The 21,713-nt window shown below is 40.1% G+C and overlaps 1 long non-coding RNA gene across 1 annotated transcript; it reads left to right on the forward strand.

Moving 5' to 3' along the window:
• The first annotated feature begins 7,387 nt into the window (after positions 1–7,387).
• On the forward strand, positions 7,388–7,896 carry LOC134330710 (uncharacterized). The gene is made up of 2 exons (XR_010015026.1): positions 7,388–7,453; positions 7,611–7,896. It is a non-coding gene; the product is annotated as an uncharacterized LOC134330710 (long non-coding RNA).
• The last annotated feature ends 13,817 nt before the right edge of the window (positions 7,897–21,713 follow it).

Genomic DNA, 21,713 nt, shown 5'->3' on the forward strand with positions numbered 1-21,713 from the left:
TTGACACTTCAGGAACTTTCACTAAGGGGTGTACTCACTTTTGTTGCCAGTGGTTTAGACATTAATGGCTGTATATTGAGTTATTTTGAGGGAAGAATAAATTTACACTGTTATATAAGCTGCACACAGACTACTTTTCATTGTGTCAAAGTGTCATTTTGTCAGTGTTGTCCCATGAAAAGATATACTTAAATATCTGCAGAAATGTGAGGGGTGTACTCACTTTTGTGATACACTGTATATATACTCTCTTAAACATATACAGTGTATCACAAAAGTGAGTACACCCCTCACATTTCTGCAAATATTTCATTATATCTTTTCATGGGACAACACTATAGACATGAAACTTGGATATAACTTAGAGTAGTCAGTGTACAGCTTGTATAGCAGTGTAGATTTACTGTCTTCTGAAAATAACTCAACACACAGCCATTAATGTCTAAATAGCTGGCAACATAAGTGAGTACACCCCACAGTGAACATGTCCAAATTGTGCCCAAATGTGTCGTTGTCCCTCCCTGGTGTCATGTGTCAAGGTCCCAGGTGTAAATGGGGAGCAGGGCTGTTAAATTTGGTGTTTTGGGTACAATTCTCTCATACTGGCCACTGGATATTCAACATGGCACCTCATGGCAAAGAACTCTCTGAGGATGTGAGAAATAGAATTGTTGCTCTCCACAAAGATGGCCTGGGCTATAAGAAGATTGCTAACACCCTGAAACTGAGCTACAGCATGGTGGCCAAGGTCATACAGCGGTTTTCCAGGACAGGTTCCACTCGGAACAGGCTTCGCCAGGGTCGACCAAAGAAGTTGAGTCCACGTGTTCGGCGTCATATCCAGAGGTTGGCTTTAAAAAATAGACACATGAGTGCTGCCAGCATTGCTGCAGAGGTTGAAGACGTGGGAGGTCAGCCTGTCAGTGCTCAGACCATACGCCGCACACTGCATCAACTCGGTCTGCATGGTCGTCATCCCAGAAGGAAGCTGACGCACAAGAAAGCCCGCAAACAGTTTGCTGAAGACAAGCAGTCCAAGAACATGGATTACTGGAATGCCCTGTGGTCTGACGAGACCAAGATAAACTTGTTTGGCTCAGATGGTGTCCAGCATGTGTGGCGGCGCCCTGGTGAGAAGTACCAAGACAACTGTATCTTGCCTACAGTCAAGCATGGTGGTGGTAGCATCATAGTCTTGGGCTGCATGAGTGTTGCTGGCACTGGGGAGCTGCAGTTCATTGAGGGAAACATGAATTCCAACATGTACTGTGACATTCTGAAACAGAGCATGATCCCCTCCCTTCGAAAACTGGGCCTCATGGCAGTTTTCCAACAGGATAACGACCCCAAACACAACCTCCAAGATGACAACTGCCTTGCTGAAGAAGCTGAAGGTAAAGGTGATGGACTAAACCCAATTGAGCACCTGTGGCGCATCCTCAAGTGGAAGGTGGAGGAGTTCAAGGTGTCTAACATCCACCAGCTCCGTGATGTCATCATGGAGGAGTGGAAAAGGATTCCAGTAGCAACCTGTGCAGCTCTGGTGAATTCCATGCCCAGGAGGGTTAAGGCAGTGCTGGATAATAATGGTGGTCACACAAAATATTGACACTTTGGGCACAATTTGGACATGTTCACTGTGGGGTGTACTCACTTATGTTGCCAGCCATTTAGACATTAATGGCTGTGTGTTGAGTTATTTTCAGAAGACAGTAAATCTACACTGCTATACAAGTTGTACACTGACTACTCTAAGTTATATCCCAGTTTTATTTCTATAGTGTTGTCCCATGAAAAGATATAATAAAATATTTGCAGAAATGTGAGGGGTGTACTCACTTTTGTGATACACTGTATATAAGAGAGATGATCTTCAACCAAAAGACAAGGATGACATAGTGAAAAACTGAGAACCGGGTTGTCACCTTTATGGTAGCTGCACATCCCACCAGTGTTTAAAAGCCCAAACCCAAAAATGGAGAAAAAAGTATAAAAAAAAAAAAAAAAGACTGGCTGCGGAGATGCTGTGGAACTGCCACTCCACCGACAAAAACTGCTTGAATTCAGTGTTGATTCTTTCATGGGATCCATGGTTAGAAGTGCGATTTAACACCTAATGAGGTGCAGAGACTGCTGATTAAAGGAACTGGCACCGTCACTCTTCTGGCATGATGATGTAATCTGCACCCTCTGCCAAGCTATAAAGCAGGTGGCCCCAGTACATAGACAAATCAGAACAATCATCATCACATTGTTTTGACAATTCTGTTTGCAATCACAGGAGCAAAATTATTATTGACCTGTGCTCCCGTAGCGTAAAAGGTTTACAGCACTGCTTTCCAAATGATTTGTATCCAAAATGAATATTTCATGAAAGCTCTACTGGTGGGAACAACAGCCCTGAGCATCTAAGAGTATTTGCAATTTTAAAACCACTTGAGAAATCTTGGGTTGTTTCTCAATGTGGAACATTTAAAGCGTTTTAATTTTTTAAGAATAGTGCATGTGGACTACCCTTCTACCATATACTGTAAGAGGGGTTCATGTATGTTCAAGGAAAAACAATTAAAAAGATCTTTATCTCTGCAGTTTCTCCTAAAAAGCAATGAAATCAAACAGAAAAGACACTGTGACTTCTATCATTTTGTTTTTTTTTCTACCAAGCAAGACAAAGGTCTCAATAAAGTCACTCAAGTAAGAGAATGAATTAATAAAGAATCAATAAGGTTCACTTAGTGCTTTAATGTTTAAATAATTCATATTTACTTACAGAGAGCTGGATTCAGTTATGGTTCTATATATTATATACACTGACCAGCCATAACATTAAAACCACCTTCTTGTTTCTACACTCACTGTCCATTTTATCAGCTCCTCTTACCATATAGAAGCACTTTGCAGTTCTACAATCACTGACTGTAATCCATCTATTTCTCTGCATGCTTTGTTAGCCCCCTTTCATGCTGTTCTTCAATGGTCAGGACTCTCCCAGGACCACCACAGAGCAGGTATTATTTAGGTGGTGGATCATTCCCAGCACTGCAGTGACATAGTGGTGGTGTGTTAGTGTGTGTTGTGCTGGCATGAGTGGATAAGACACAGCAGTGCTGATGGAGTTTTAAAACACCTCACTGTCACTGCTGGACTGATAAATGTCCACCAACCACAAAAATATCCTGTGACCACTGATGACGGTCTAGAAGATGACCAACCCAATAGATGCAGCAATAGATGATCTACAAGGTGGACCAACTAGGTAGGAGTGTCTAATAGAGTGGACAGTGGGTAAACATGGTATGTAAAAACTCCAGCAGCACTGCTGTGTCTTATCCACTCATACCAGCACAGCACACACTAACACACCACCACCATGTCATTGTCACTGCAGTGCTGAGAAATATCCACCACCTAAATAATACCTGCTCTTTGGTGATCCTGTGGGGGTCCTGACCATTGAAGAACAGCATGAAAGGGGGCTAACAAAGCATGCAGAGAAACAGATGGACTACTTCTTTTTCAGAACATGTCAGTGGACTGAGTAGCTTGTATGAGAGGCCGTGTAGGCCATAATTCTAAGTTGATTTCTCACACACACACCATCATACTCTCACACACACACACCATCATACTCTCTCACACACACCATCATACTCTCACACACACACCATCATACTCTCTCACACACACCATCATACTCTCTCACACACACCATCATACTCTCACACACACACCATCATACTCTCATACATGGTTTACTATACTCTGTCACATATACTACTATACCCTCTTACAACTATAATCACACTTTCTTTTATTTACTATTATACTCTCATACACAGCACTATTTTCTCTTGCACATATAACTATAGCTACTTAAACATGCATTATGTGCTTTCATGATAATCTGTGTAAAAGACAATAGTAGTATATGTATGTTAGTTTGGTAGTCTGTGTAAGGGACGTTAACACTGTTATGAGAGGCCGTGTAGGCCATAATTCTAAGTTGAATTCTCTCACACACACCATCATACTCTCACACACACACCATCATACTCTCTCACACACACCATCATACTCTCACACACACACCATCATACTCTCACACACACACCATCATACTCTCTCACACACACCATCATACTCTCACACACACACCATCATACTCTCACACACACACCATCATACTCTCTCACACACACCATCATACTCTCACACACACACCATCATACTCTCACACACACACACCATCATACTCTCACACACACACCATCATACTCTCTCACACACACCATCATACTCTCATACATGGTTTACTATACTCTTTCACATATACTACTATACCCTCTTACAACTATAATCACACTTTCTTTTATTTACTATTATACTCTCATACACACAGCACTATTCTCTCTTGCACATATAACTATAGCTACTTAAACATGCATTATGTGCTTTCATGATAATCTGTGTAAAAGAGAATATTAGTATATGTATGTAAGTTTGGTAGTCTGTGTAAGGGACGTTAACACTGTATGTAAAACAAAGATCTACTGTATGTGTAAGAGAATATTATTATATGTAAGCATAATAAATAGTGTATGTGAATGCAAATAATCATGTTTATGGAACAGAATGATAGTGAATGTAAGACAGAATGATAGTGCATGTGAATAAGAATAGTTGTATGTGTGAGAGAGTTTGATGGTGTGTGTGTGAGAGTATGATAGTATGTGTGAGAGAGTTTGATTGATACGGAAACGAGTTTGATTGAAACGGAAGTAATATTAAATTCTCAGTACCTGATTGGTGGAAGACGCGGGATTTCACAGACATGTCCCGCCTTCCTCATTATTACTGATAGGAGAGGATAGTGGACCGAGAGAGAATCAATGGAGCATCGGTCTGTTAACATTTTAAACTTTTCCACCGCTGCCACATCCATGTCAGAAATGTGGATTTAAACCCGACAGCCCGACAGGAGTCTAAACGCGGCCGCGGAGGAAGAAATGCGGTGAAGCTTTATATCCGAACCATCAGCCAGGTGCTGACCTCCATATCAGCCTCAACCACAGAGAGCAGAGGCTCCAGAGTCAGGGGACAGGTGAGTTCACTACATCATTCACCTCTTCATTTAGCTTCTGATAGATTCAGGTTTAGATTGGGATATTTAATAAATATTCGTCTTTGTAAGGGACCGTTTGCAAATTACACGTTTTAAACGTTCTAGTAATGCCAAACTAAGTGAGTGAGTTCTCATAAAGCAAATTTATAAGAAACTTTGTTTTGGAAGCTTTCTTAAAGAACAATAAATAAAATTACTTTATCGTTTTAATGGCTATAGTTGCTCCACATTAATGTGTCACTACATTCGAGTCGAATTACATGGAACTTTTGGACTCTTCCCTATGTAGGTCTTAATAAGTAAAATAAAATATAGATTCATTTTGTATACACAATCATAAACAAGCTGCTGCACATGGAAAGCTACAGACTTACAGTCTAACATTTCAAAATCTGTCTCAGTGCTCATTCTAACTTAGTCACTTGTACTATTAAAGTTTGTTATATTTATTTTATTACAGAAAATGTAATTCATTATAGATTGAGACCAAGCTCTCTTGAGTAACTGTTCTCTAAATATTTGATTGGGTGAATTGCTATAGACTGGTTTTGAAACTAAATTAAATTTTTGTGATTTCAGTATTGAACTTTTGATGGCATGAGGAAACAAACTGGTTTCACCAAAGTTGCACGAGGGCCAGAAACTAAATGGCTTCATGATTGACAATACATTTACAGTGTATCACAAAAGTGAGTACACCCCTCACATTTCTGCAAATATTTTATTATATCTTTTCATGGGACAACACTATAGAAATAAAACTTGGATATAACTTAGAGTAGTCAGTGTACAGCTTGTATAGCAGTGTAGATTTACTGTCTTCTGAAAACACCTCAACACACAGCCATTAATGTCTAAATAGCTGCAACATAAGTGAGTACACCCCACAGTGAACATGTCCAAATTGTGCCCAAAGTGTCAATATTTTGTGTGACCACCATTATTATCCAGCACTGCCTTAACCCTCCTGGGCATGGAATTCACCAGAGCTGCACAGGTTGCTACTGGAATCCTCTTCCACTCCTCCATGATGACATCACGGAGCTGGTGGATGTTAGACACCTTGAACTCCTCCACCTTCCACTTGAGGATGCGCCACAGGTGCTCAATTGGGTTTAGTCCATCACCTTTACCTTCAGCTTCCTCAGCAAGGCAGTTGTCATCTTGGAGGTTGTGTTTGGGGTCGTTATCCTGTTGGAAAACTGCCATGAGGCCCAGTTTTCGAAGGGAGGGGATCATGCTCTGTTTCAGAATGTCACAGTACATGTTGGAATTCATGTTTCCCTCAATGAACTGCAGCTCCCCAGTGCCAGCAACACTCATGCAGCCCAAGACCATGATGCTACCACCACCATGCTTGACTGTAGGCAAGATACAGTTGTCTCGGTACTTCTCACCAGGGCGCCGCCACACATGCTGGACACCATCTGAGCCAAACAAGTTTATCTTGGTCTCGTCAGACCACAGGGCATTCCAGTAATCCATGTTCTTGGACTGCTTGTCTTCAGCAAACTGTTTGCGGGCTTTCTTGTGCGTCAGCTTCCTTCTGGGGTGACAGCCATGCAGACCAATTTGATGTAGTGTGCGGCGTATGGTCTGAGCACTGACCGGCTGACCCCCCACCTTTTCAATCTCTGCAGCAATGCTGACAGCACTCCTGCGCCTATCTTTCAAAGACAGCAGTTGGATGTGACGCTGAGCACGTGCACTCTGCTTCTTTGGACGACCAACTCGAGGTCTGTTCTGAGTGGACCCTGCTCTTTTAAAACGCTGGATGATCTTGTCCACTGTGCTGCAGCTCAGTTTCAGGGTGTTGGCAATCTTCTTGTAGCCTTGGCCATCTTCATGTAGCGCAACAATTCGTCTTTTAAGATCCTCAGAGAGTTCTTTGCCATGAGGTGCCATGTTGGAACTTTCAGTGACCAGTATGAGAGAGTGTGAGAGCTGTACTACTAAATTGAACACACCTGCTCCCTATGCACACCTGAGACCTAGTAACACTAACAAATCACATGACATTTTGGAGGGAAAATTACAAGCAGTGCTCAATTTGGACATTTAGGGGTGTAGTCTCTTAGGGGTGTACTCAATTTTGTTGCCGGTGGTTTAGACATTAATGGCTGTATATTGAGTTATTTTGAGGGAAGAATAAATTTACACTGTTATATAAGCTGCACACAGACTACTTTTCATTGTGTCAAAGTGTCATTTTGTCAGTGTTGTCCCATGAAAAGATATACTTAAATATCTGCAGAAATGTGAGGGGTGTACTCACTTTTGTGATACACTGTACATCAAAGGCAGTGTACATTAGACAATGACACATTTACGGTAAGTTATTTAAAAATAATGTAAGCAGTATGTTTATATTGCATATTATTAATAATAATAAGTAATTTGTAGCATTTAGATTTCATGGTTTGGCAATAGGCTAACCCCCAACATTTTCTAAATGCATTGTGTGTGTGTTTGTTTTGTTTGTTTTTAGTTTGTCACCACAGATTTAGAGGACAGTGGTGTGGAGGTTGACACGACAACAGCATCTAGTGACCACAGAAGTACCACACCAGTCATTGTATGACTACAAGGACTAAGGATACCTTAATCCACCTGAGTGACAGATTATTTGCTGTTGAGACTGTTCTGAAATATTTGGTTTCTGCATGCAACAATAAATAAGAAACATTTGTTTGCTTGGGACAAGATCTTTGTTAACCAGTATAATAGTGATTTCCTGACCTGTCCATAACTTGATAATAAATATCTAAATATTATATGGGGTGTCCTCGTTTTTTTTTTTTTTTTTTTTTTTTTTTTTTTTTTTTTTTTTTTTTTTTTTACATTACTGCATTGTTTCATTTATCAGAAATACATTATGACGTTTTAATTACTATCACAAATAACTCTAATAACCATAACTAATTTGGAATTTGAACATTGTAAATTCTTTGGCCAGTTGCACACCCGTGATGGAAGGCATGTCCATTTGGGTCCAGCACCTGCAGCGCATGCCAGCGCTGTTTTCTGATGTTGCAAGACTGTTGTCCTCCTAGCACGTACCTTTCATCTGCATTTGGGGTGATTTGAAGAATCTTATTAACAATGTCAGCCAAAGTCGCAGACATTGCTGTATGCTCTCTCTCACACACACACACACACGTCAGTTAACCAATTTGAAGTTGCTATTTGTGCCTGTATAATTTCCTCCTGATGATTCCAAAGCATACAGCTATTCTTTAGCAACGAATTTCAAGAGACAAACCGAAGGTAATTTGTTTATGTAGGATGACCAGTTCTGATTGTTGGAGGTAATCTTGGAGAAAATATATCCCTATGTCTAATTTCTACTGATCTTGAGTTTTCCTATAAATTTTTTAGGGAACAAAAACATGCATAATGTGCCTCCAGTGCACCCAAACTTCATTGACTGTCACCTCCTTCTAACTGCGGGCTAATTAAAAGAAAGTAAAAAGTTGTCAGTGTTTATCCATTAAGCTCACAAAATAATATTTCCAGAATCATGCTGGTATGTCCCATGCTGTCAGTTTTTCTTTCAATGTTCTAAATGCATCTCATTGTGATGGACAAAAATAGTAAAACATGTCCTCCTCATTACCATTTATTTCCACAAACCAAAGTGACCTTGTAAAAAAGGTAGAAAGTAGAAATATCATGGCTAGTTCAACAAAGCTCAACAAAAGTGTAGTCATTGTTAAAAGGTCTGCTGCCAGATTTAAATGTTTTTGTAGACCAATTTATGTGCAGGCTCTGTTCTTACAGCTGTAAGCCAATCTGACTTCCTGTCCTCCTTCCTGGCCTCCTTTTAACACCTTGATGGTGTGTGAGAGAGTATGATAGTGTGTGTGAGAGAGTATGATGGTGTGTGAGAGAGTATGATGGTGTGTGTGAGAGAGTATGATGGTGTGTGTGAGAGAGTATGATGGGGTGTGTGAGAGAGTATGATGGTGTGTGTGAGAGAGTATGATGGTGTGTGTGAGAGAGTATGATGGTGTGTGTGAGAGAGTATGATGGTGTGTGTGTGAGAGTATGATGGTGTGTGTGTGAGAAATCAACTTAGAATTATGGCCTACACGGCCTCTCATAAGCTTGTGTGGGGTTACTCAGTTTTCATCTTTTCTCTTTTATCCATCTTTTTCCATTTTGCTGTGTGGTTGTGAGTTTCACTGAGGGCTTATTGTTAATTTCTTGCAAGCGCATGACCAGTTGAGTTTTCTGGGGGCAGCATCAGCTTATGTCCCTGTGGAGCGAATGTCCTTCATTTGTCTTCTGGGCATTTATGTGGAGTGTGATGTCCCCTACTCCGATAATTGTGCTTGTCTATCTGTTCTTTTGCGTTTCCTCTTATTACTATATTTAGCAGTTTACCACAATATTATACTGTTTTACCTTGGTTAAGCATCCTGCAATTTAGGTCACTTCTTTCGACCTTAGAAGTGGTGGGCTCCACATTTTAAAGATTTATTTTTATTATTTTTTTAATTTTCTATTTTTCCCCACTTTTTCCCCCAATTTTCTCCCCTAATCTAGTCGTGTCCAATTACCCTGATTGTGTCCTCTATACTGATTCGACCCTTCACCTCTGTCTGAGGACGCCTCTCAACTGACATACGCCCCCTCCTGCACGTACAGTCAGTACAGACTGCATTTTTCACCTGCACGAGTCAGGTTCATACACTGATGGGCACTGTGTACGGAGGGCCACACCCCATCAGCATTATTCCTCAGCCCTGTGTAGGCGACTTTTTTACCCTCTAACCCTATGAGCAACAGCCAATTGTTGTTCATGCAGCCGCCCAGTCGGAAGGCAGAGCTGGGATTCTGTACGATGTATTTGAAACCCCAACTCTGGTGTGCTAGCGTACTTTACTGCTGCGCCACCTGAGTGTCATGTCAATTTTTTAAATATATTTGAATATATTACATGTGATGTATTTTGTAAGCTTGGACCTTTCTGTTATACCGTAATTGTGGTAATGCACTGAATGCTGGGATATGTTGTTCGCTTCCTCATCAGTGGTTGTAAACTGTGGAAAACGCGAGTAAACACGCACCTGTTGTGCTAACTGTACATTTCGGTCTCTTTCTTATTATTTATTGTATATCCAGTACTAACGGACGTACTGCCGATATAACATTACATAATTTGATTTATAGCCTGTTTCAGTTCATGAACCACCAGAATTGCTAAATACATTTGATATGGGCTGATTATGAAATTATTTTGCAGATTGTGGAATTTATACTTGAAAAAAAAAGATATCATAACAATCACCATTGCTACTATCAAAATGGCTTCAAAAAACAGTTACAAATTCCTATTACTCTGTCTGTTCCCGTCTCCCTTTGCCAAGGACATTACACAGCTGTGATAATTTGCTCCATGAGGGAATTATGTCTCGTCCATAGGACATCTGCAGTTTCCACCCCACAAATGATCCAAGGTTTACTGTCGCCTGACAGCTGCAACTGGCAGAGACATACTGTGTCAATGACAAACAGCTTGAACTGTGTTTTTTCTCTACCTCACTTCGAAAGGTAGAGAACATCAGCTAACCGCATCAATCAAATGTAAAGCGCACATCTCTGCCCAATTTCAACAAAATGCAGCATGACGATAGACCAACAGGATGTTGGAGTTTACCTTGCTTTTTTTTTTTTTTAAAAGCAATTGCTCATAGCCTGAAGCGCTCAATGCGGCTTGAATATTAGGAGGTGATAATTGCATAGGAAAAGTTAGCGAGGAAAGGCTTTGGGCACTTAAGAGCAATTTCTGTGGTAAATTGAGAAAGCCATGAAAGGAACTGCTGGTTATCACTAGCAGCAAATAATGATCTACTAGTGATTGCATTTCAAATCACAAACTTCAAAATAATTGGGTGGAATAGATGTAAAAGCAGGCAGGCAAATAAACAGGAAAGCTATTTGTCATATACCACTTTGTCCTGTCTAAGTAAAGAAATGTACGTCAAGCCCTGAGGACCCAATCAGAAACACTTAGAGACACCAGGAAAAGGCCCAAGAGAGAATTAACATGCAGAAACTGTGAAAGAAAGTAAACATCCTTTTTCATCTGACACTTGAAAAGTACAGAAACATCAACCCCTCTTATTACTTATATTATTAAAGATTGACAGTAATTGAGCTTGTTAGGGCTGAAGGTAGTTTGATGTATAGCATCATTGGCCACAGATGTTTGTTTAATCAAATTCTTCAATAGTCAAATGTTCCAATTGAATTATAAGATGGACATGGTTGTAGAGGAGCCTCGCCCTAAAAAAGTCCAGAAGGTTTGAGATTATGTAAACCATCCTCTAAACAAAATTTCTCTTAAACACATTTCAGGGGAGGCCGCTCAGATGGCGCAGCGGTAAAACAAACGCTGAACACCAGAGGTGGGATCTCGAATACATCGTGTCGAATCTCAGCTCTGCCTGCCGGCTGGGCTGAGCAGCCCCATGAACAATGATTGGCCTGTTGTTCAGATAGGGGTGGGAAATTAAAAGCCGGATAAGGGTCTCTCATAAGTAATGCAATTACGACCTCTGCTGGCTGATTGATGGTGCCTGCACAGAGACAGGAAAAAGGTGCTGTCAGGGTGTGTCTCTCCGTACACAGAGCTGATCCGCATTGCACTCGTCAAAGTGTAGGTGACAAAATGCATACGGCTGCTGCCCACGTGTCGGAGGGGGCGTGGGTTAGCTTCGTTCTCCTCAATCAGAGCGGGGATCGGCATTGGTGGAGAGGAATCGGGCAATTGGACGCGCTAATAGGGAGAAAAAGGGGAGAAAATGCATAAACAAACCTATAAATCTTTGGAACTTGCTGGACGTTTTTGTTTAGTACAAGAAAATAATATCCAAAGGACATTTTAGTTTTTCAGAAACATTGCTGCATTTCTGTGGTTTACAGAAGGCAACCTGTTAGATTAAATTATAGATTAACTTCTTGGCAGTAATACACAAAGCTCTTTTTGGAGAGAAATCAGCTCAGCTGTACATGAGCTGAACCCCTACCCTACCAGCTAGCTCCTCCTGCGCATTAAGTGGTTTTACTGGTGGGTCGGCTCAAGAAATGGGACATTGTGCTGCCACTGGGGCAATCTGCTCTCTCAGTGTGTCGCGCACGTGAACAGAACAGGATGTCAGATGCTTGCGGATAGTAAAAGACATTTTAATAACATTTAATAACAACAGGGTAATCCAAGGAGTAGTCAAAAACAAGCAGAAGGTCAGCACATAAACCAACTAGGCGAAAGAAGATACAAGGGCAAACACAGAAGTGGTAGTCAAAATACCAGGCGAAAGGGTCATTCACGCTTAAATAGACATACATAAATTAGTATCAGGTATTGTGATTAGTATATGTGATTAGTTTTTCTTTCAACCTTTTTTCTCTTCTGTCACATCTGATTTTTTGCTCACCTCTTTCCTGCAATTTAAAGTCCCATTCTGAACCACATGTCAGCAGCACTGACCCTTAAACAATTTGTGATGTCCTGAGATTTGGGATATAACCCTGCTTGCCAAAGTGACTATAATACCATTCTTGTGATAAATTCTACTTCACATATCCAGGTCACTGAGACTTGACTTCTTGTTTGGGGAATTGCAAGTTAAAGGACTGCTTAGAGCACTGGCAGGAGCTGTTCTTTTTTCTCTGAGTCTGACAAAAGGGGGTGCTGCAGGGAAGCCCAACAGAAGCCTCTGGCACCGCATAGGAACCTAAGAAAATAAATGAAAACCCATGTACAGTAATTGACAACAATGTGATTGTAATTTAGGAGTAAAGAAATGAACAGTTTTGCAAAGCAAAACTATAGAAACAGTTTATAAAAACGGTTTTTATAAAAATATTTATCCAACAATTATTTTTCTTAAAAAAATTGAACAATCGAACATTATTTGGATGGTGGATTATTCCCAGCACGGTCCTTTTTGTGTGGTTTGCATGTTCTCCCCATTCTGCGTGGGTTTACTCCGGGTGCTCCGGTTTCCTCCCACAGTCCAAAGACGTGCAAGTGAGGTGAACTGGAGACACTAAATTGTCCATGACTGTGTTCGATATAACCTTGTGAACTGATGAACCTTGTGTAATGAGTAACTACCGTTCCTGTCATGAATGTAACAAAAGTGTAAAACATGACGTTAAAATCCTAATAAACAAACAAACAAAACATTCTCAGCACTGCAGTGACAATGACATGGTGGTGGTGTGTTAGTGTGGGTTGTGCTGGTATGAGTGGATCAGAAACAGCGGCGCTGCTGGCATTTTTAAATGTCGTGTCCACTCACTGTCCACTCTATTAGACACTCCTACCTAGTTGGTCAACCTTGTAGATGTAAAGTCCGAGACGATCGCTCATCTATTGCTGCTGTTTGAGTTGGTCATCTTCTAGACCTTCATCAGTGACCACAGGATGCTGCCCACGGGGCGCTGTTGGCTGGATATATTTTTGGTTGGTGGACTATACTCAGTCCAGCAGTGACAGTGAGGTGTTTGAAAACTCCATCAGCATTGCTGTCTTATCCACTCATACCAGCACAACACACACTAACACACCACCACCATGTCAGTATCACTGCGGGGCTGAGAATGATCCACCACCCAAATAATACCTACTCTGTGATGGTCGTGTAGGGGTCCTGACCATTAAAGAACAGCATGAAAGGGGGCTAACAAAGCATGCAGAGAAACAGATGGACTACAGTCAGTAATTGTAGAACTACAAAGTGCTTCTACATAGTAAGTGGAGCTGATAAAATGGACAGTGAGTGTAGAAACAAGGGGGTTTTAATGTTATGGCTGATCAGTGTTTACACCTGACCATTAGGTATGTAATCAATGTAGACTATATTGCAGAATTACTCAACTGTGACAGTTGTGTTGAGCAGCCATGTTATTGTGTTGAATCATATTACATAAAAAAAAAAATCACTTTGCTTTGTAAATTTCATTCTCTTGTAAAGGGTCATTTGCTGTGATACTAAAACACTTCATAATTTATGAATAAAGTTACTTTAAAGGAACAATATCACACACACAAGTACTTTTAAATGGTCATTTTTATAATGAAGTCAACAACAAAGACTACAAAGAACAAAACATTCATTTATATGATTAGGGAAATCAAACAAGAAGCATTTGCATTTGTAGCTTAGACTTAATTCAGTTTGCCACTTTTTAATCTGATAAGGCATCGTAATTAATTTTGAATTATTTTCATTTCACCTGAATGTGCTTCCCATTCAAATGAAATGTCCTTGCTGACATTCAATGTGATACTATAATTTTCTTTTAAAAAGAAAAAAGAGAGTTTTTAAAGAAATGCTTTAACTTTCCTAAACCACCAGGACCTTCAGGTGGAAACAACAGGACCTGTCGGTGGATCCAACTTTACGTTTTTGTCCATAAATGTAATGTCATGTAGTTCCTATCCTATTAGTTTTCATTTTTTTTCTATTTTATTTATGCATTTTCTCCCAATTTAGCGTAGTCAATTTGTCTTCCGCTGCTGTTCCCTTACACAGCGTTTGAATACCCCACCTACATAGTCCAGTCATCCCGCCCTAGCAGAATCATGTCTGCTGCAGGCACTGCCAATTATGCCCGCTAGTTGGCGCCCAGCCGACTGGTGGTATGCTGAGTTTCGAACCGAGGAGTTCAGGATCTCTGCACTGGTGCTACTGGGCGCCTCTATTAGTTTTCCTTTTATTTATTTGTTGTGTGTCCTATTGGTATACCACTAAGAACAGTGCAGAAATACAACCTGGATAGTGCAACAGTCAATCAAATACCATTAAAAATTGACTCCCTCATTTACAATCACTTACACCTTGCAGTCCACCTACTGGCATGAAGTTGTTATTGAACCAAAAGTGAAAAAAGGGCAAAAATGCAAAATTAAGGCAAAAATGCAAAATTAATGCAAAATAGACAAGACACATTGCTCTATTAAACTAGACAACCCTCAGAAGGCAATTTAGGTAAATCAGCTCATATGTGTTCAATTAAAAACTGACTTCCTAATTACAATCACTTAAACTTTGCAGTCTGCCTACTGGCATGATTGTAGGTTGAACAGTATCTAAAATTCATTAAGCCTGTTTATTTATTTATTTTTAATACGCAGGTATATCTTTGCCCATTCTATCACTTTAAATGCATTGCTTGGTACCACATTAGTAAATTGGGAATGGCTGTGCAGATTGACAGGGTAATCAATTTAGTTCGACTTGGACAGACTAAACAAATGATCGTGTCACACATCATCCCCAAATAAGTCATATGATGGTAAATCATTGCAACCTGTGCTGTGCTATGCTGATTTTAACTAATTACATTAGTGGTAAAGCAGCTACTGCTCTTGTGTTGACTGCAACAAGGTAAACAGCTGTCAAAACAGATGTATCATTCTATAACGTAATGCTAATGTTATAATACGAAATGTATTCTGTTAAAATTAAAGAGGAAGCAATATTTCTCTTTCTATTTCTCCCTTATTAGACCACATTAATGTTGGATGAACAAGCTAATAGAGTTTGGTCACGACCTAACTAGCACATGCATATTGTGCTTGTGTAATGTGTTTTCAATCCAAAGAAAAAGTATGAGATTAATATATAGCAAAGAATAATAACATTTGCCAAAGACAGAACCAACATTATTAAATACTCACTGAGCAATTTATTAGGTACACATATGAGGAACATGCATTCTATGCATATTTTAGAAGCTTCACTTGAACTTGGCATACAAGTACTAACTGTAGCCTATTTACTAATCTGTATATTTTGTTTCCCCTGCTCTTTAAGTATCAATAAAAGTGGTTAAAGTAATGGACTAGTAATCAGGGGGTTTTTGATTCAAGCAACCGCTTGAAGCATCGCTGCCAAGTTGCCATTGTTGGGCCTATGAGCAGGGTCCTTCAATCTAAATTGCTTGCATTGTAATAGGTCACAAGTGGATAAAAGTATCTGCTAAATGCCATAAATGTAAAGGAAAGAGACCCCCACATGACCCCCAATGAGCAGATGATGTTTGGATAGTGGATCATTCTCAGCACTGCAATGACACATACATGGTACAGACATGGTAGTGTTTGTTGTTTTGATAATGATAATATTAGGTACAGCAGTGTTGTTGGGAGTTGTCATATATACATATACAGGTATACAGTACAACGAAATTCTTTCTTTGCATATCCCAGCTTGTTTGGAAGCTGGCGTCAGAGCGCAGGTTGGCCATCGTACAGTGCCCCTGGAGCAGAGAGGGTTAAGGGCCTTGCTCAAGGGCACAACAGTTGCTGCATGGCAGAGCTGGCATTCGAACTCTCAACCTTTAAGTTAATAGCCCAAAACTCTACCCACTAGGCTACCATTGTCCCAAATTCCATGTAACCAAATTCTAATGGCTTTATGTTTTTGATTGAAGCACTATTTCCTTCCAGAATCAACACTGAGGTATTCACCACCCAAATATGAAACTAGAACTACTATAAACTTAACTGGGATTATATGCCATAAATCCACACACTTAAGCCTATAATATTAAAGGTGGAAAATAAATCTATATTTTACATTTTATTACCAATAAAAAACTTTTAATTGCGTCAGTTGATGTAAAATCCCTTAATTAGTTCTAGTGCATTCAGCTGCCAGCAAAAGTCACACTATTATTATAATAGTCTATCTATGTCCAAAATTGTGATCTCAGTACATGAATAAAGCTGGTCCTAGGGCACCACAGAGTTTGTTAGACATATCTAAACTTCATAATGTATGTGCTCTCCACACAGCTGAACTTTATGGATGAAAAGTCAAGAGCTCAGTCATTAAGGTAATGGACTAGTAATCAGGGGATTGCTGGTTCAAGCCCCACCATCGCTGCCAAGTTGCCTTTGTTGGGCCTATGAGCATGGCCCTTCAATCTAAATTTCTTGCATTGTAATAGGTCACAAGTGGATAAAAGTATCTGCTAAATGCCATAACATTAAGGAAAGAGACCCCCACATACCCCCACTGACCAGATGATGTTTGGGTAGTGGATCACTCTCAGCACTGCTATGACATGTATATGGTAGTGTTTGTTGTTTTGGTATGAGTGTATTAGGTACCGCAGTGTTGTTGGGAGGTGTAAATACTCACTGGCGTCTTTATTTGAACAGTCGAACCAAATTCCAATTGGCTTTATGTTTTTGGTTGAAGCACTATTTCGTTCAGAATTGACACTGAGGTGGTCACCACCCGAATACGAAACTGGAACTACTATAAACCTAACTGGGATTATATGTCATGAATTCACTCACTTAAGCCTATATTATTAAAGGTGGGAAAGAAATCTATATTTGACATTTTATTACCAATAAAAAGTTTTAATTGCATTAATTGCTATAAAATCCCTTAATTAATTCTAGTGCAACCATCTGCCAGCAAAAGTCACACACTTATTATAATAGTCTACCTATGTCCAAAATTATGATCTCAGTACATGAACAAAGCTGGTCCTAGAGCACCACAGAGTTTGTTAGACATATCTAAACTTCACAATGTATGGGCACTCCACAAAGCTGAACTTCATGGATGAAAGGGCATGAGGGCAAGCCATTATTGAAGAAAAAAGCAATATGAAATCTTGTTTGAAGTTTGCCAAAGGCATGGTCAAGACTCAGCAAAAAAATTTAGAAAAAAGTTCACTTGCCTGAACCTTGTGGCCTTGCTGCAAAATCTACGCTTGGCGCAAACCCAAGATCACTCATCACTCTGAGAACACTCCAAAGTGAAGCGTGGTGGTGACAGCATCATCTTGTGATGGTTTATTTTCACCGACTGGGACAGACTCACTCTTCATATTTGAAAGCAAGATGAACAAAGCCAAAAACAGGGCTGAATAAAATCTGTTTCATTCTGCCAGGGGATTGAGCTTGGGGCAGATATTCACCTCCAATGCTTTAAAGCATTCTGTCACACTGGAGTGGTTCAAAACCAAGAAGTCATAATACTTCTGTTCAACAACAGTCTGAGTGGATAAGACACAGCAATGCTGATGGAGTTTTCAAACACCTCACTGTCACTGCTGGACTGAGAATAGTCCACCAACCAAAAACATCCAGCCAGCAGCGCCCCGTGTGCAGCGTCCTGTGACCACTGATGAAGGTCTAGAACAGGGGTCTGCAACCTAAGGCACGTTTGCCTGGCACGCTCATTGGTAAGAGAAAAAAAGTGTACTTTATGTGCAGGGCTGCGAGTTATTAGTTGGATCCGTCCCTACACTTTATGCCTCGTTCCCTACCCCTTGATTAACCTTAACAAGCATAAATTAACTTTAACCAGAAAAAAATTACTCCACCTTAACTCCATTCGCCACCTCCTCCTATGGCCAATTAAGGTGAAGTGATTTATGCTTGTTAAAGGTAATCAAGGTGTCGGAGTGAGTCGGCTTTCAATGCGAACTTTAGTATAATATGGCTGCTAACCGCGCAAAAGTGGATGTTCGTTCATTTCAACAAGACTGGACAGATATGTATGGATTTATTCAACAAAAAGACCAGGCTGTATGTGCCATATGCTGTGAAAGCGTCGTTTGTCGCACATCAAGTGTGCGCCGCCATTTTGAGACAAAGCACCAAAGCTCATTTAAGGATGATGCTGAAAAAAACGAATTAATCAAACGAGCAATTTCAAGGTACTATAAACAGACGAGTGTTCTTCAAAATTTAAGCCATGGTGAAAGTTATGCCACACTCAGTGCATTGCTAAACGTGGAAAGCCATTTACTGATGGAGAATACATTAAAGAAGCCTTTTGTGCAGCAAGTGATTGTTTGATGGTTTGCCTATCATTGCTAGGATTAAAGACGTGCCTGTTTCAGCAAGAACAGTTGAGCGTCGTATCACAGATATGGCGGGTAATATCAGGGAGCAGCAGGTGACCGGACTGAAGGACTGCACTGTGTTTAGCGTTGCGCTTGATGAAAGCGTGGATATTAATGATTTGCCTCGTTTGGCAGTTGTGGCCAGATTATGTGACTCTGTTGGAGTACGAGAGGAGTTATGCTGTTTAAAACCCATGTACGGCACCACGAAAGGTGAGGACTTGGCTAAAACCTTTGTGGAATATTTTAAAAGGATTGCCGTTGATATTGGAAAAATCTTTGCAATCACCACTGATGGTGCCCCCGCATTGGTGGGAAAGCAAAAAGGATTCGTCAAAATAATTGAAGACAAAATTGGGCACCCTGTTCTTAAATTTCACTGCATAATACACCAGGAAAATCTGTGTGCAAAGATGTCGAATTCTGATCTTAACACAGTGATGGCAACAATTGTGGCAACAATTTTCTGCGAGCTCGCTCTGCCTTAACCTCACAGGCAGTTCCAAACACTGCTTGATGAAATGGATTGTGCATACAAAGACATCCCGCTTCACTCCAGTGTCCGGTGGCTGAGTAGTGGAAAAGTGCTTGAGAGTTTTGTGAACTGCATTGATGCAATCAAAGCATTTCTTACCCAGAGCTGGAAGATGTCCGATGGCTTGAGAAACTTATGTTTTTGACTGATATTACATCACAATTGAATGAACTCAATGTTTGCATGCAGGGAGCTGGACAAACAGTCATGGGGCTGTTTGAGACATGGAAGTCATTCACATCCAAGCTTAAAGTTTTTGCAGAAGATATAGAAAAGGGGACATTTCGCTATTTCAAACACTTGAGAGAGATCTCCACTCGAAATTCAGTCAGAACAGCCAACATTTCCATGTACATGAGTTGGAATTTGCCAGGAGATTCCAAGATTTCCAGACACGTGGACCAATGTTTTCCTTTCTCATTCATCTGGACAAACTTAGTGTGAAAGACATGGACTTGTCAATTTTCCAATGGATAGGCATTGTGATTTTGAAATGCAGCTAACTGACTTTCAGAGCTCATCTCTGTGGACAATGAAGTTCTGTGAACTGCAGACTTCACTTGAAACATCTAAAGAAAATGCACAGTCCCTGTTCATGTGTTGGACATCACTGCCAGAAAATATGACTGTTTGAAGAAGGTTGCATTGGTGATGCTGTCAGTCTTTGGATCAACATATTTGTGTGAGCAGATCTTCTCTCACATGAATTCCATCCTCAACCCCTCACAAAGTGTTCAGCTCAAAGTCACCTCATATACACCACAGATAGATAATCTTTGCAGAGAAAGTCAGGGACAAGGATAACACTGACATGTAAGTTTAATTAGCTAATTAATTGGTTTATGTCACATACACATCAACTGTTTGTGTTATATGACTGATGTATTCCATGGCACACTGAGTACTTCATTTTCAATTATTTTTTTTTTTTATTGGCACAGAGTACAAAAAAGGTTGCTGACCCCTGGTCTAGAAGATGACAAACTCAAACAGCAGCAATAGATGAGCGATCGTCTCTGACTTTACATCTACAAGGTGGACCAACCAGGTAGGAGTGTCTAATAGAGTGGACAGTGAGTGGACACGGGATTTAAAAACTCCAGCAGCACTGCTGTGTCTGATCCACTCATACCAGCACAACACACACTAACACACCACCACCATGCCAGTGTCACTGCAGTGCTGAGAATGATCCACCACCCAAATAATACCTGCTCTGTAGTGGTCCTGTGGAGGTCCTGACCATTGAAGAACAGCATTAAAGGGGGCTAACAAAGTATGTAGAGAAACAGATGGACTACAGTGAGTAATTGTAGAACCACAAAGTGCTTCTCTATGGTAAGTGGAGCTGATAAAATGGACAGTGAGTGTAGAAACAAGGAGGTGGTTTTAATGTTATGCCTGATTGGTGTATCTTAGAAGATTTTCAACTCCAGATGCAGTCAAAGTTGGTTTAAGTACTGGCCCAAAGGGGGTAAACATTTATGCAACCAAAAAAGTGCCCAAAGTGTATAAAATATTGTCTAATAGGAATGAAAGAAAAAGAAATTAACAATAAAGCTCATTTAATTACAAGTTGTTATTCTACCAAAAGTGAACAATTATGGGAGATGAATTATTTCTCAAGGCACTATAAATGTATTCAAATTGCCTCTTCCTGAATTTTGCATCCTTTATTAAGTATAAACACACTAATTTCCAAAATTAAGGCAAAAATGCAAAATAGATAAGACATATTACTTTGCTCTATTAAACTAGACAACCCTCTGTAGGCACTTTAGGTAAATCAGCTCATATTTGTGTTGTTCAGTCAGATCTTTTGTAAATGGGAACCTCAGTGTTCTTGCTAGAGATCATATTTGCTGCAGTTAATTAAAGAGGTTTTCTTTATACTGTGTGTTGGTTATAGTTTTTTGGAAGAGTTTCTTGAAAGAGTTGAAAAACTTGGTTCTAAACACCTATTTGTAATGTTTGCTCATACAGATTCCAGAGTACAATATTAAAAAAAATAATAATATATAAATATGTTTCAATAACAATTTATATCTGATAGAGTGACATAAACCAGCATGGCGCAAGGGCTGAAGAGAAAAATAAAGACCAACTTGGCATTTAGCAGATGACTGTGCTTTTATCCAAAGCAGCTTACAATTATTACCGGACACA

The sequence above is a fragment of the Trichomycterus rosablanca genome, chromosome 16 (genome assembly GCF_030014385.1).
Source record: "Trichomycterus rosablanca isolate fTriRos1 chromosome 16, fTriRos1.hap1, whole genome shotgun sequence".
NCBI classification, from domain to species: domain Eukaryota; kingdom Metazoa; phylum Chordata; class Actinopteri; order Siluriformes; family Trichomycteridae; genus Trichomycterus; species Trichomycterus rosablanca.